Below are 17,048 nucleotides of genomic sequence, written 5' to 3' on the forward strand. Positions count from 1 at the left end.
TGGTCACCTCGGACAATTGTTGATTTTTTAGATTTTCTGTGTGAAAAGAAGTGAATCAACCTCTGCAGGGAGCAATTCTTGAACATGACATACTTAGAAACACCTGCTATGTCAGAAACCACTGCCTTGACGTTCCTTGTAGCCACCTATCCATTTTTGCTTCAGGGTTTTTTCTCCACATTTCCCTGCAGAACATTTCTAGTTCATATTCATAGGTAATTTTTATGCACTGCACCATTGAGATATAATCACATATATTCAGTAATATCCAAGTCCGGGAACTGTGAAGGCCAATGCAAGACTTCAATCTCTTGTTTCTGCAACTAATTCATGGTTGATTTTGATGCGGATCATTAATTGTAATATTCAACCTTTTTTCCAACATTTATCTTCATCACAATATCTGGGACATAATGTTTGTTGCTACTTAGAAGTGTGTCTCCCAGCAACCCCAATTTTAACAGCAGTATAGACAACAGTATTGGTAAGAGGAGCTGAGGAGGAGATGTTGATGGTTGGTAAACTACACAAATTATAGAAGTAGTGTATGGAACTGGAAGTTTCCCTCAAGAGGTAAACATCCTTTCCAGCACAAAGGGAGCATAAACTGAGATATTAGATATAGAACAGACTCTCTATCGGGACACTTATCTGTTACCCATTCAAATCATGGAAAATGAACTGGGCTGATCTGATCTGGGCTGATTGGGCTTTAGAAGGCATGTTGGACTTCTACTGGGAAACTCCCATCCCCAAAGAAGAACTCAACTGATCTGTGAAAGTTACGCTTAGTGCACCCTAATTAGCTGCTAATTTGTTTCTAATCCAGTGAGTTTTAATACTGCCTAGCTACCAATTGTCAGGGAAAGTGCTTTCTGTCAAACTTGGAACATTAAAAGAAAGAAGTAAAAACCAGGATTACTCAGCTCCTCGTCAGACAGAGGTAATAAAAAACTTGCATTTTAACATATTTAATATACTGATGCTTTGACCAACAGACCAACAGTTCTCTCTAGCACTAAGACCAGTGCTTTGCTGACCAGTGGGTGTCAGGAGGAAGAGTTAGAGTTCCAGTTGGTGGCAGCTTGTAATTCAAGTTTGACTCATGGTTTTGAATGGAAAGTGCATGACTTTAATTTTAGTTTTTGGGGGGGAAAAAAATCACAAACACATAACATGTGATTCACGGGTGTTCCCCAGCAGGTGATAAATACATTCACTTAGAGTATTATATGTTGTATTGTCACAGTTTTATATGAATGAAATTAATATTACATATTACATTTTTTGCACTAGAGATCCAGCATATTTGGCAGGAATTTCATCTTTACAACCACTACTACAGGGAGGAGAGGGGCCTCCATCCCAGCTTGCCCCAGCGTAGTCTGGGATGATTGAACAATTTTTCACCACATGGAAGAACTCACTTATTGGCATTGTTCGGGTTAGCATTATTACACTTCACTCCATCTGTTGTGTTAGCTAGAGTCGTCAGTGTTCTACCAACATGTTGCCATAGAAAAAAAATTCCCGTACAAATTTATGTCTAAAAAATGTCTTTTTTCTTCCAGCAACTTGTGCTGTCACTAAATGCTAAAAATGTCCAGATGTGTCAGTGTGTTTCTGCTCTCCGGGTTCCTACATTCTCGATTGTCTGTAAGGGGGAAATCCACCTATACAAATCCATTCTTCTCTTTATTCATGCAATACTTACTGGCCACCACTCTGTATGTGTTACAATTTTGTGAACACTGAGGATATACTGTAATTTGAGGCCCAAATGATACTATACAACATCCCTGTTTCTCAGCTGCATTAAAAGGAGCCTTTGGAATGGGACAACCTTGATTACCTTTTTTTTTAGAAATATTTGGCCTTGAAATCTGAGCTTTTTTGAAATGTTTATGTATTGCATATGGGCAGCAGGGTTTTTCCTGGCTCAAACTGAAGCACCAGCTGGACCCGTCATGGAGGGGGATGACTGACTGACAGTTTGATGGGGTGTGTGATTGGCAGGCAGGTACACTATGCTTCATAATGTTGGTCTACTGATCAGAGGTACAGTGTGTCGATGTTTTTGACATTTATATAAAACATCAGACATGTTGATGTTAATTATGTGGAAGAAATCACATTCTGTGGGCAAAGAGGTTGTGGAGTAATTTTAATCCTGTAAAGCAAAAAGCTCACACACATTTATAATTAGATCCATCACTTTTTAGTGATGCCTCCTCACAGGATCTTTGCAGCTCTGTTTATAGCTTGTTGCTTGGCGTCAGTCTGCCACCAGACGACTTTCAACAATTCTCTCTACATAACCAAAGTAAGTACTTAAGTCATGTAAATGGATTATTATTGCTGGTTGTCAGTTTATGGAGTTCTGAGCACAGTATTAGCATTGGTTACTGTGGATATGTATATATAGACAAACACTGAATGCGTGTAAAACTATGGATAAGCCACAAATACTGCGTTTTGCCTCTGCCAGGGCACAAAATGTTTTAAATTTTAAAATCAGTAATTTTAGAACACAATATCATTATTTCATCATTATTACTGCCACATGTTTTGACTTGCCCCTGAATTAAGACACAAAATAAAGTCTAGTTATGAAATATTGCTTTGGCTTTCCTCTTTGAGCAAACAATACTTTCTCTCCACTTCTCCCTCAGTTAACCACACCATGTCATTGATTTAGCAGTTTCTCTAGGTGGCATCTGGTGTTCAGTGTAGTCCAAGGCATGTTGGCAAACTTAATAGCTCAACATTCTTAGCTTATTGGCTCTTGAATGCTTTCACTGGATGAAAAAAATGGGTGGTGAAAATTAATGAGTAGCACTGTCTCAACCTTGCTGAAGCATCATCTGTTGCATGCTCTACACTTTATCAAAACTGATAATAATATAGGTGTCTACTTTGTTACATTAGAATGATTGATGATGTTTTGTACCTGACACATTGCTTAACCCTTGACCTGGGTATCGCTAAGGTCCCTTGTCTTTGTGCAGTGTTGGGATTCAGGTAGCGTAGGTTTGGTTATTAGCAGAAATATCAAAGACATTTATGAATATTAATAAGATTATTAATATTATCAAAATGATTATTATGGAGGCACAGATCTGTTTGAGATTTGCGGGTAGACCTCGGGAATCTCAAACAAAAGGAGAGGACGAGCTCTATTTGTCCTCAAGATAATGTTGTGAGATGTGTGTAAGCATGTAAATGTACGTACAAAAGGTGTGTGGGTTAGTGGAGAGAGAGGAAAGCACACAGAGTAAGGCACAAGGAATCTCAAATGCCATGACAAAGCGTAATAGCTATCCCTTAATCACACAGTAATCTGGCAGCAGACTTTCGTCCAACAGCCATGTTACTTGACCTTAGTCTGATAAAGCACAGTTATTAGCACAGTGTCTAAAGCTAACACAATTAAAACAGCCCCATGGCATGGTACTGATTCAAAATGAAACGTGTTAAACACAAAGAAAAAGAGTTTACTGTGGAAAAGACAATGGGCCGTGTGGGGCCAGGCTTTATATAGTTGGTGTCGTCATAGCCGTGTGCTGGGATTTCATGTGCCATGTTGCACATCCCGTCCAATGGGAATCCAGTGTTTAGATTCAACTGAGATTTTGCGCTGGCTTCAAGCAAGATTTTGTCTTAATATTACATCTAGGTGTGAATTAACAGCTGTGTCGGCTTGGTGCCTTTCTACTGTCTGTTCTTTGTTTCTTAGTGAAGGCTTTGGCCTTTCCAGGTAGGCCTTTTTTTGCCCCTCACACGTGGTGAGACTAGGCTAGGCCCAACAGCAGTTACTTTTAGAGATGAAAAATATTGTAGTGGAATAGTCAGTAAGTTTATTCTAAGCATCATTACCTGCTAGTAAAGTAAATTTGTGTAATGGTTAATTAATTACTAAGTTAGAATTAGAGCTCAAACAACAGCTCATGTGTATAGCCTTCAAACACATAATGACAAACATTCATTCAGTAAGTGCTGCAGTTGTGCATTAAAATTGCATTTCCTGTGGACCCTTACGTCACAGAAGGACTTCCACAGCAAATTAGTAATTCAAACAACCGTGTCGAAAACTGTCACTCTTTGAAAGAACAGCCAGATGGTGAATCTCTGAGCTGACGGCCGGGAGTGTGTTCTTCTTCACCAAAATGACTCAAACAAGGACACAGCATGAACAGCAAGAAACAAAACTGAGTCTTGTTTCAATTGAAATAACATAGATTGCTGCCCCTCGAAATAAATGAGAAAATGTTGATGCTGTTAAAACAAATTAAACAAATTAGAACGACAAAAGCACCGTACAGTAGAAAGGAGAAGGCCATGGCTTTGACCACTATGGTTCACCACTAATAGAGGTTTGCAATCACAAAAAGGTCATTTCATTGTGTCCTGGCAAGGCAGGGGCTCTTTGAAGGGTGCAATTACAGCATTCACTGCTGCCAGGGCCCTGACTTATTTCTCCTCAGAGAGTGCGCTGTACACATAGTCCATTTTGCTTTTGCCCTATTTACCATCATTCTGTCTTCACATGCTGTTCTGAGCTCTTGTTACGACTGCTGTGGCTTCCAGTACAAAGACCTAATTACAGTAATGGCAAGGGATAAACAGATAAACAAGCAAGCAGATGAACTGCAGGCCATGAAAGCAGTTTGGTAATATGCATACCTCCCACGTGGCTTGCATAAAATCCATCTCAACCAGCCAGTTAGCTAGTCAGGAAGAACAGCTAACGGCTACACCAAAGCAGATTTCAGATAAGCATTTATATGATACAGCTCTGTGTAATTATTCAGGAGATGTCCAGTAGTCTCATAAAACATGCCATTAAAATTAAATCAAATTCCATTTTAAATATATTTCTGAATTAGAATTTGAACATCTGCATGGGTGTGTATGTGAGATGTGAATATATTCAAAGCATGTGCAGTGAGAGTAGCTCCAGGCAAGATAGCAGAATAGGGACTGGGTGACTAATGAGAACTTGTTTTACCACCGTTGCCTCGACTCTCTGGGTGGAGTGCTTAATCGTGACTGCGCATCGTGTCTGTCGTTTAACCATGGGACCCTGTCTTCACAATGAAGGGATTGCAGGTGTTGAGAAGGATGGCGGAAATCTAGGAATCTGTTGTTGTCCTTGATACTGCATAGTCCACTATTATTGATCCAAGGAAAACCACTCAATCATGACTGTGTGCCTTCTGCAGAGCCAGCAAAAATCCCTTTCCTGAAAATGAAAGTCCCAAGGAGCAGCATCCTTCGGGTTTTCGAACACACATTCTTTTTAGATTACACAAAAAAAAAATGTGTATGGGTGCATGTATTTAGTCAAAAGTCTAAAATTTTCATTCATCTTGATCTGTTCAAACATAAGAGAGTTTATTCGGGAACAGCTGCATGTGTATGCATTTCCCCCTTGATAATGTGAAAAGGGAAAAGAAGCAAAGATGCTGCAGCAACAAATTTATGATCCATTCTTACAGATAATTTAAAAAGATTTTTTTAATCCCAACTGATGATTCTTTTTCTACACCCACAGCGCCATTTAAGCCTACAGTACAATAATGTCTATATGAGCTGTGCCTGTGTGAGCAACAAAGACATACTGGAAGTAAAAAAGTGTGAATGTTTTTGTCAGTCTATATGTGTTGTCCCTGTAATAGACTGGTGACTTGTCCAGACCTGTCCAATGCATTCAGCCCCTCTCAGTACTGAACATCTATATAGCAGATGAATGTATGGATAAGACTAATAACAATAATAGTGTGATGAGATATTTATTTCTGGGCTTCATACTTAAGTAACAATGTGATTAAGAAATACAATGATGCTGCAGTCGCAGTCATGTAGGAGGACATACATTGTCTGGTTCAGTTACTTTTACTGACGAGTAATTGTGTGTGTGCAACCAAGTTAAAAATGTCTGATTCAAAATTCTCAGTCTCAAGTGTAAAAGAAAGAGAATAAAGTAAAAGGACAAAAGTAAGAGGAGAGAGGCAATGAAGTGAAATATTGAATTGCACAAAAGTACAAAGGGATTTTGATCTGTAGAACTTAAATAATCACACCAAGTTAATGTTGTTGGAGGAGCATGGATATTACCAATTCAGCAACTGAGCCTGAACTTCTGCACAGAATACCACCTAATGGAGTGTAGGTCAGATGAGAAGCAAGGGAGCGGAGAAAGGGCCTGACCTGTTTGTGTTGACGGATGATATCAGTAAGGACAGGCTAGTGTGTCATTTGTCTGACCCACCACAACAAATGCAGGACATAATAAAACAGGGTCTCTACATTGTTATTAGTTTCCAATAGTTTTCCAAAAAGCGATCACTTTTATGACAGGCTACTGTGACTAGAAGAGCATGTTACATAACATACCAGAGCATGACTATTTAACAGAACCCATTGCATATTAAAGTCAAAGTTAGATCCCCAATATAAGCAAAAACAAAAGTCCAAGGTGCAATTCTGTTATTACTAACTCTGTGCCCAAAGTCACATTTTGTTTTGCTATATTCAACAGCAGGAGTGAATCTGTGGAGTGCAATCTGAACTGTATTTGGTTACATTTGCTTATACAGGTGAACATATGGAGAGAGCCCTTTCATCAGCTCTGAATTAATTAACCTGATGGACTGACATGAGCAGAATTTTGATAACACGAGTAACAAATATTCAGAGCTGTGTCCTTCACAGCCACAGAGCAAAAGTGGATAATGCAGTGAAGATTTTAAGCGTATTGACAAAAATATGCACGGATGTTGAATCTTAATCGACACAACCAGGAGTCCAGCCAAGCAGTTGTTGGCTGACTGCAAAGCAAAAATAAGGTCTACAATCAATCAGTCTTACTCATGAGCATGACCCTGAGGTACTTAAATTCCTCATGTGGGGCAACAACTCAATCCCAGCTGGGCAGTGAGTTGGGGGCAAGCCACCTTGTTCTGGCAGAGTACTGTGGCCTCAGACTTGACACAGCTGACAACAAACCACCCGAAGAAGGAACTGAGAGCACACCTGACTTAGTGCCAAGAATGTGGATATGATTCTCAACTCAGAATAATAAAAACAATACAATTAGTGAGTTTGAACGGAAATTGTGTTCTTTATCAAATGAGCCTGTCTGCTTAAACTGATCAATCATTTAGTCTGTAAATGTGTGTGAGAATATGGAGAAAAGTCCCAGTCACAATTTCCCAGAGCTGAGGTGACGTCTCCAAATTGCTTCTTTTGTCCAATCAAAACCCAAAGATATTCAATGAACAACAGCATGAAGCAGAGTAAAGCAGCAAATCCTCACTTTTGAAAAAACGCAACCTGAGGATGTGTGGAATTTTTACTTGACGAATGACTTAAACGATTATTTAATTGTCTGTTCATTTTCCATCGACTAACTATTTGATTAGTCAACTAATCCTTTTAATTCAATGAATGCTAATCGTTTCAGCAGTAGCTGAATGCATTCTTCCGTACTCTTCCTCCCCTTCCTTTCGTTCCTTTTCATTTCCTTTGCAAAACCAAACAGTATAGGACACAATCAGGGACAACTGCCATTGTCACTCTCATCACTTGCACGTAAGCCCTTGTCCGACCCCAAGGACGAGTGCACTCAATAACTGTCCCTGTCCAGACGCGGTAAGCCTGTGCTACAATCCCTTAAACCCCTGAACTCTGACATGCTTCAATGAGGTACATGAAGCCTCCTCCTTTGGGAGATTAAATTGAAACTCTTTCCCCACTAAACTCCTGATTAATTGGAATTTTTTTTTAACTCTGCTAATCTTCACTGTTGTGTATTGTCCTCAAGCAGTGGTAAGTGATAACATCAGGGCATACTGATGAGACGTGACAATGCTCCAGATCAGGACTTCTAGACAGAGAAATGATATGGTGACAAAGGCTTTGGATATGTTTCTCAAGCATTGCTCTCACTGATGAGGTTTTTGCATCACTATCATTGCTCACATTAAAAACTAATCAGAGAACTAAAAATGCAATATTTGCCACTGCTGTGCACAAAGTTTTAGACCCTTGTAGCTGCTTATTTCATTTCAGCCACAACCTTTATTTATTTATGATTTCCAGATAAATGTGTCAACTTGGTTTCTTTTGCAAGACGATTATCTGTCATTTCTTCCTATCTGCTGCCTGTGTCCTACATACAGTTCTGTATTTACCCTTCAAAATGTCTTTATTTTGTGTTTCAGATATCAAATTGTAAGCATAGCAGCCTCAGACAGCCTTTTTCACATAGATTTATGCAGGACTTTTATCATTTGTTTTAGTAGCTCACTTTGTCACACACAAACTCCAAAATTATTTAACAACAGCGTAACTGGCTACGGGAATACATGCTATGTATCTCAAATGTAGCAATGATCTATCTATCTACCTTTCTTCCTGTCTGTCTGTCTGTCTGTCTGTCTACCATCCTTCCTTCCTTTCTTCCCGTCTGTCTGTCTGGGATCTAAGATGCTACAGTGCACTTGTTTACTTTGACTACACACTATTGTAATCCCTGAGGTGAGCTGAGATGCTAGACACAAAATTCTCTCTGAAGTGGGAAATGGAAATAAAAACTCTTGTGTTTGTGTGTTTTGAGTGTTTTTGTGTATATTTGGAGTCAGATCATGCTTTTCTACAGCGAGCAGTGCAGTCACATACCGTACTGTACATTGGTTCCACTTTCTAGGTTTTCCAGCAGAGTAATTTAACCTCTGGCTCAGCTGACCTTTACCATCAATACTGACTGTATATGTTTGTTTTATCCTGAATTGAGCCTGTTCTGTTCTTTTTAAATGTTTATAAATGAACTTTCAATTACGTCTTTACAATTAGTAAAGTTGTCAATGTCATTATTATGGCTAATAAGTACTTTTTACATTATAAAGCTTACTGTACACCACAGTGGGCAAGAATATATATTGTCAATAGATACCTCCCTATGTTACAAAGCCAAAAGCCAAAACAAGAGTTTTCCCAACGACTGTTACAGAGGGCACCTTTTGTTCATGGTTCACCACCCTAGTATTGGTCCACAAGTTTCATTAAGCCACAACTGGGAACGGAGCTCAGATCACAGACTGATTTCGCAGAGAGCTTTGCTGGATGTGATTTTTGGCTTCAGTATCTGACCTCTTATCGTAACCTCTTTAATACCCTTTGTGTATGTCTCTGAGAAAAGATATCTTTCATCCCTCTTTTGCATAAAAATCCCATTAATTTCTCCTGCCTGTTATCACTGGATAAGTTTTGGAGGCATAAGATCTGCGGCAGGTTCGTCACATAATAAGCATATTTGTATTTTCTGTCTGTTGGTGTGCAGGCCAAATTGTGCTGGAAAGCGAGTGGAAAATCTGACAGGTAAAATGACATTTACAGACAATATAGCTTTTTAGAAATTATATGGTTTAAATGTACATTTGGATTCTATTGTTTTTTTGCCTGTAAATATTTTTGAAAAATACCTTTCTCTCTTATAATAATAATTTAGTGCCAGGTTAGACATAGTTGCCAGTGTACTAGATACATAAAGCTACATCTTCTACATCAGCCCTTCATTAAATCCTAGAATCTCATTACTGTATATTTTACTTGTGTTTTTGTTGATAATGTGTTACTGTAATTCAATACAGTTATTGTAGAAGTTGTAATTTGTCATTCTGTTGAGCTGTAATGCATCATGCTGAAAGGTGTAATATTTTGGCCACCCTTGATAATAAAACATAATAAGAAATAAAATTATAGTGATACTTAAATTATTGCTAATTGATGGATTATAGCAATGCTTTGTATAGCAATGTAAAACAGCTTAAGTTATGAAGTTATGTTCAAACTGTACATGTATATACAATACATATCACTCTATGCATATTATTGACCCTTACGTTTATATGGGTCTTTGATTTATTTTAGGCTTTTAATTGGTACATTTTTCAATAATGTATCAAGTTTAGTTCCGGAGAGCCCAATTGTTCATTAACATTTTATAGACTACTAGATAGATACTAGATAGATAAGAGATTACTAAATATATTGATAAGCAAAAATAGATTAATTGATTGATTGAAAATCATCCTTGCAGCCCTACTTATAGTATGACAACTCCTCTCGACTAAACTGAGAGAAAATACGGTACTACTGACATTAAAGCAGTCCCTTTGGAAGCACTGGAAGGAATTTACTTTACAAAAGGTGTCAGTGTCAAGGAAGCATCAATGTTGAGAAGCCCCAAAGCTACTACTACTACCAAAGTTAGTCATTATCCCAAGTTCTCACTTCACCTTTGGAATTAAATAAAGATCAAGTCCCTTCGCAGGATGGCCTGCTTGCCTTAAATCCAACTTTTATGTTGTATGTTATTTGTGGAAGAAAATATAAAATACAATACACTGCAATTGATAAATTAGTTGTTTTTCACTTCCTATATTTATGGCATATTCACTATGTCTAAGCTAGGCACATGCCATATATTATTTTCAGGATAAATTAGGCTACTTATTAATGCCATTATCTGGCATGTGACTAGTACTATACATGTCAATAGGTTTTCAACACACAGCAGATATGAATGGCAAGGGAAAAGACTGTGGTCTAAGGATATAAGAACCATGTTGTCATCATTTAGTACCTTAAAAAAAGTTTTGATCCTGTAAAATGAAAAAAAAAACATAAACTAAACTTGTTTTTCTTCCATTTGGGAAGATTTTAATTAAGTACATTTCCCATAATGCTTTAGGGATGCAAACAGGTAGTTAGTTAGCTTTATATTTTATTGACCATGGTTGCCCCCCCCCACCTTTAATGGCTATAATTGTTTACAGTTTGGTCATGTTGCATTAGCTGAGCGGTTTCTGTGAGTACGGTATCTCTGCAGACCGGAGGCTTTGAATGGGAGGGGTAACTGTCAATCATTTTTTCAAGCCAATCAGAAGCTTACAATCCTCTGCCTAAAAACTAATGTCACCAATCCTGAACCAGTTGCAAAAATGATTGACAGTTACCATGCCCCTCTTAAAGTCTCCGTCTGCAGAGAGACTTTAACCATGGATGTACAGACAACAATTAGCTGGATTTATATTGATCCAGAAGAAAACGGAAATGATGATTGTAATTCAAGATTTGAAGGAGTTCCTTTTTAAATGATTTCGAAGTGGATTTACGGATGTTTATACTCGATGGACATCGGAAATACTGATATCACCAGAAAGAGTAAGTTGTGCCAATTCCAGCAGTATGTGTAAGATGTCTGTACGTTCTGGTTTGACTGAGTTAGGACTCAGAGAAGAACGGGTGTAAAAGGGGTGATGCAAAATGGCTTACAAGTGTGCAGCAGTTAGCTAGAGACCATAGGCCTACATGTCGTTTCCACGGAGTAATACAACCATGGTCAATAAAATAAAAAATAAAAATCTGTATCAGGTTGTGTCTGTAACTTAGATCATTCATGTTTCCTGCCTGCTATACACCCATTTCAGTCAGCAACGTTACACACCCACTCATTAATCTAACTAGACATCCATTTACCTGTGCTGATACTTTGTCCACAGGTATGGTGCAGCCGTAGGTATGATGGCGAGACTGACACATGGAAGAGGCTGTCTGTCCATCCTGGTACATCTGAGCCCACCACTTGGCCAAACTCATTAAGTTTGGGAATTTCCCTGGAAAATGGATGACACAACCTCGCTAAGCACTGACTGCTGCTAACAGATGTGCAGGTAAGACCAACGCTAGCTACAAAGATTCTTTGACTGATCACTTTTGTAATTTGCTTATAGGAATTCTGGAGTGGAGTGATAGGTTGGTTGAGCATTAAACTCTCGAGTGGGTGAACTGAGCAGACCGAAATGCTCTGTGGAAATAATATTTCCTATTTTCGTTGTTGTTTGTTCTTAGTCAAACTAACTGCTGTATGCAATATTTGAGTCAAAATCTAATTTGTGTGATATATTGTGCATTGCTGGGATATACAGTGTATTGAATATTTGCAAGTAGTTCTGTTGGTTGGAGGAAATGCTGGGCCAATGTTCATGAATCCCTTGTATTGATTTGACTCTGCTGTTAACTTCACTTAGTCTATTTGTCAGATAATAGTCACCCTGGCTTTTGGCTGTCAAAACCCTACAATGAGTACTTGGGCAGCTTGGCCTTAATGGCTTTCTGGCCCAGGCTTAGGCCAGATGAATGATGTTCTGGCCAGCACAAAAAAAGTTTGTGAATGTTTTTAAAAATGTTTTATTAAGTCTCTGTGTACACCGACCAGTTTAGCCAAGCAGTGTTTTTTGTGACCAGAGTCTGGTGTGTGTGCATCATTGACAGTCAATGGTTTACATTTATGTTCCATGTATGTTTAATTGATTAAAAAATGTAATTTGGAGTGACATCACTTCCCTTCCAAAATAAGTCAAAACAAATTAGTTGTATATGTATTTCGTTTTTAGAAGATAGGGTTGGCCCCATTTCAGGATAATGGCTAATTATTCAGGAAAACACAGTTATTGGACAACAATTTATTCCCCCTCAATTGTCTAGTTTCCTAATGGAGTCTTGACACAGGTGGTGTTGGAAAGGTGGGCAGATGAGTGCATCAATATCAAGGGCGGCTGGCAGCCCTTGAATAATCAAGGAAAGCAGGAACAAGTAAAGTAGCTAGGGTTGAAGCGGTTGAGGGGGTTGAGAATAAAAGGATGGGTGAGAGAGTGCACACCGTTAGCGCTGAAGGAAATAACAACATATAATCCAGCCATAGCACGTAGATGTGGGGAAAAATAAAATCCATGAAAGAAACCCATTTCTAACTAAGACATATTTAATCTGTAAGACATCTTCAGAGTGTCATGGTGTGGGGCCTCAAACCTGAATATGCCTGACGCACTCCCACATGTCAACAAGCAGTAAATGGTAATCACCAACACATCCACACAAGGCCTTGCTTCAGAAGAAGTCAATATCTGTCAGCAGTAAGCATCAGCAGCTTGGAGTTCTGGCCTGGCCCCCTACAGCAGACCTGTCAGTATGCCTCAGGCATTGCATCATTAGTATAACCCCATGTCAGCACTCACTCATGTTGTAGCCCAATACCCACTGTTTTTGTTCACAAAGAGTACTACACTAAGTCTGTGTACAAACTCCATATGTTCATAGTGAAAGATTGGAATTAACAGTTGCTTTATATTGTATAATATGCAAAAGAGGCTGGCACATTGAACTTTGGTATTCTGTCATATGGCTTCAAGAAATTCTGACCAATTGTTTTACAGACAAGCTGTGTTAATGGTCCAGCGACGATATAAAGGTATTAGATATAAAAGTGGAACATCTAAATACCAATAAATATGCATCATGCTATATCCTGATAGTAAACAGAATATATACTATCAACCAAAAGCAAGGATCACATTCAGATCCTAATTAAAAACCATGTATATCTATGAAAACAGGTGAACAGTTTTGTATTCTTCATGCAATTATATTGACTGTAATGTCACTCAGGTAGAATCAAATACATCAAATGACAACATTTATGTTTAATATTGTACATGCTGTATCTTACAAATACATAAAATGGAAAGACATTTAAGCCAAAGATTTCCTGTGTACCAAATGTACAATGAGGAATGGAGGGAAGTTTGTTTAACTGCGTCTAATCAAAATGCTTTTATGAAAAATCTGTTCAAATGTAGTTGAATAGGAAAAAGCTGTAGTATTGGTTATTCCATGAATTCGCTTTGTAAGGCTTTGTAGGCTTTCACATGGAGGATAATACAAACTGCAGTCGACTACGATTCTAATGATGCCTTGTTTATATTTTTGCTTCGTAGACTCATTTGTCTACCCCTAATCATACCTCCTCCGTAGCTGTACTTTAGGACTCATGTGGAGCATATCCAATGAAATCCTTAGGGGTTGCATCACTTTTAATGACAAGGACACAGATTACACAGTTTTTTGCCGTATCTGTATTGAGGTTGTTGACAGGGCTGAGGCTCAAAACAAAACTTAAGATCTGAATTAAGATAGGTACAGGCAGCAAGGCAAAACACAAGCACTGAGAAAGTTACAGACCTGCTAAAAGCTCATGCATGGTGTCTGTCTACCTCCAGTATATTGTAAACACAAACAGAATGTCTTGTATGAGTGTCAAGATGAGAGAGTGAGGAATTCCAGTCATTTGTTATCCTCATACATGCTTAGTCTGAAGCCTAGGCAGCAAATGTGTCCTCTGGGGAGTCTCTGACTTCTTTCTCTGTCTTTACAGAGAGAGAGGATGTATGGCCGTTGTCACTCATGTCAGATTCAATCCTTGTTAGAGCATATTTATGAAAGAATACCAACAGTTCACTGCATGCATTTTGGTTCAAACAAAAGAAATTCTGGCCTGAAGAGTGTGTTCTGTTTTCCCTCAATATTGAATTAATAGCAATGGAACATTTTAATTCAGTTGTTCATCACATAAAACTGTCAGCTGACTGTTCAATAAGTGAAGTTAAAACTTAGATTTATTGGCATAACTACAATAAGACCGGTAAACTTAAAGTAAGGTTTTAGTCATGAAGAAATAAAAATGTGAAACACGACTCACAACAGAAAACATCTGGCAGAGATGGCAACAGAACCCTGGGTTGACAAATGAACAAATTGTACAACAGTCATGACTGATTGATTGATGAATCAGTCAAACTGAAAATAAAATATTTTTTACAGCTGCTGTGACAAGTTTGGCTCCACAACAGGTGCGCTTGCAAATGAGATAAAGTATAATGCCATTAACAACAAACAGCCAAAATCAAGACCATCTGAAAGATGAATTAATAATAATGTGTATTAGTAAACAGGGGGATTTAGACAAAGCACAGGGAACCACAGCATTCACACACACAAGAAACCTTAACTTACTCTGGACTTGTTCCCAAAGCTGAAGGCTCTGTTGCTAGGCATTGAGTCTTCATCAAAATGTCCATTCATCTTTTAACGTGTGTTTGAGTGCCTTTTTGAAGGCAAGCTGAATGAGATGGGCCCTGTGTTTTGAGCAACATGTGATGCGGTGCTCGGAGCCAAATGCTTTTAAGAGTTGAGAATGAGTTCTTGCATGTGGCATGCTACCTCCGTCACAAAGACGATGGTGAAAGCTGTGAGTGCAGTTGGTATGGCCTGAAGTGCACAGTGGAATACACTGAACGTTGGCTATAGTCAGTTTTCCATCTTTAGGAAACTCACGGTCTCCATCCATCCTTTTCAGTAGAATGTTATTGTGAAAACAAAATCATATTCAGTTTTGACGAGTTCATTGCCAGGTTATCTGAGTAGAGGCTTGGCTTTGATGGATCCACAGTCTTTCCGTAGCCTCTGGGTTTAATGCAGCCAGTGCGCTAATGACCTCGCCACATTACTCTCCACCACACACATTTCTTCTTGCACATCATCGATAATGCTGTGAAGTATTCTCATGAGTTCAGATTTTTCAACCGTGCCATTCTGTTGGCTTAATAAACTACAAATCCAGACAAGGATTTAGTGTGTGTGCATCACTTGCCTTGACAGCTCGAACCAGCCTTGGCATCTACAGTGGAATCAGAAAGGACCCAACGTGTAGTAAAATAAGTCTCTGCGTGCAGTTTCTCAATGCATTGCAATGTATTATACACTGTTAACAAATTCAATTGCAGTGAACAATTCGATATTTCTTGCTTGTACTTTTCTGTTTGGCAGCTCCACAAATGCTAAACCCTTATTCCTTATGTGTTTTAGGGTGTTGGCCTTTTAGTGGATAGCTTTAAGTGTAGTGCCTGTTTTGTCGTCTTGTAAGGCAAGTGTCTATAAAACAGCCTTTACACTCCCTGACTGCTCTCCATAAGTTTAAGGAGGCAGTTTTTTTTTATAATGGTCTATATACTCTAATACAAACCCTGAGTTACAGGCAGAGTATAAACCTTCAGAGCATTGGGGATGGATTTCTCTGATGAAAAGCTGCGGTGGTAACCGTGGGGACTGTATCGTCCACCAGCCTAACAATGAAGTCTGCCACCACTTTGGTAAAGTCTTAATTCATTGTTTGCAGACACCACTAAAACATTTTTTGCAGAATGACATTTGCAGTAAGGCAGGCAAATGACAAAGTCTTCTCTGCTGTGTGTCATGGAGTGTTTTGACTTGAAGGCAGACTGACTCATTATCTGTGCAATTATGCAACTTAATTACGACTGCTAGGGGCTAGCCCTGCATCTCTAGTGTCCATCTGTCAGGCATCCTTGAACTCCATCCATCTTTTTTGTCTCTTTTCTGTGGTGTCAAACCCAGGGATGTAGAAAAACTGGGATCTGAAGACAGCTGAGGGCTGTCATCTGTCTGTCGTTTCTTTATTCTGATATTGCAGCGACATTGGCTGTCTTGTTTTTCTTCTTCTTTTGAGCGAATGATGTTCACTTTGAGCTAGAGCTGTTTTCAAAGTTGAGATATTGTTCTTTGCTTAGGACATATGGAAACTTTGCCTCTTTCAAATGCTTCCAATCTTTATACTGTCTCACTGATGACAGACACCAGTGTTTGAGGGAAAAATAGGGAGTTCTGTTTTTGACTTGCTGTGTCTTGAATGACTGCAGTGCTATTCTGAGCTGGTGAAGTAAAGTGGCCAAATTGGTGCCATGTTCAGATTTCTCCTCTGAGTTGTTGCTAAAAAAACACATCGCTTGTTTGTGGTTATTAGGGAAAAATAATGTGTATCAATTTAACTTTAATTATTAGAATAATGAAAAAAGAGAGGAAGAAAAAATGTTGGAGCGGTGTTTTTTTCATTAAAAAAAAAAGAATGTGCCACAAAATAACTTTTTAAGCAAGTTATAAATGTAGATGTATGTTGCCTTCATTAGCGCTTAAAAAACAGTCGATTCATTGATCATTCAATTGACAGAAAATTAATCACCAACAATTTGAAAACTGATTAATGATTAAAGTCATTTATCAAGCAAAAAAAGATATAGTACTTTCGTACAGTATGTTTTAGATCATTTCAATGGAATACTATTGTGTTT

At 38.5% G+C, this 17,048-nt stretch overlaps 1 protein-coding gene and 1 long non-coding RNA gene across 2 annotated transcripts in view; one reads left to right on the forward strand and one right to left on the reverse strand.

Annotated features, from left to right (window-relative positions):
• Window positions 1–11,669, reverse strand: part of LOC122865193 — a 38,451-nt gene extending 26,782 nt beyond the window's left edge. The window contains exon 1 of the long non-coding RNA XR_006375413.1: window positions 11,545–11,669. This is a non-coding gene — a long non-coding RNA (uncharacterized LOC122865193). The remainder of the gene's footprint in view (window positions 1–11,544) is intronic.
• brinp1 (bone morphogenetic protein/retinoic acid inducible neural-specific 1) overlaps window positions 11,607–17,048 on the forward strand; it is a 143,414-nt gene continuing 137,972 nt past the window's right edge. Inside the window, exon 1 of the mRNA XM_044173274.1 lies at window positions 11,607–11,738. The gene's annotated coding sequence lies outside the window, so the exon portion shown is untranslated. The remainder of the gene's footprint in view (window positions 11,739–17,048) is intronic.

Source organism: Siniperca chuatsi, linkage group LG18 (assembly GCF_020085105.1).
Source record: "Siniperca chuatsi isolate FFG_IHB_CAS linkage group LG18, ASM2008510v1, whole genome shotgun sequence".
NCBI classification, from domain to species: domain Eukaryota; kingdom Metazoa; phylum Chordata; class Actinopteri; order Centrarchiformes; family Sinipercidae; genus Siniperca; species Siniperca chuatsi.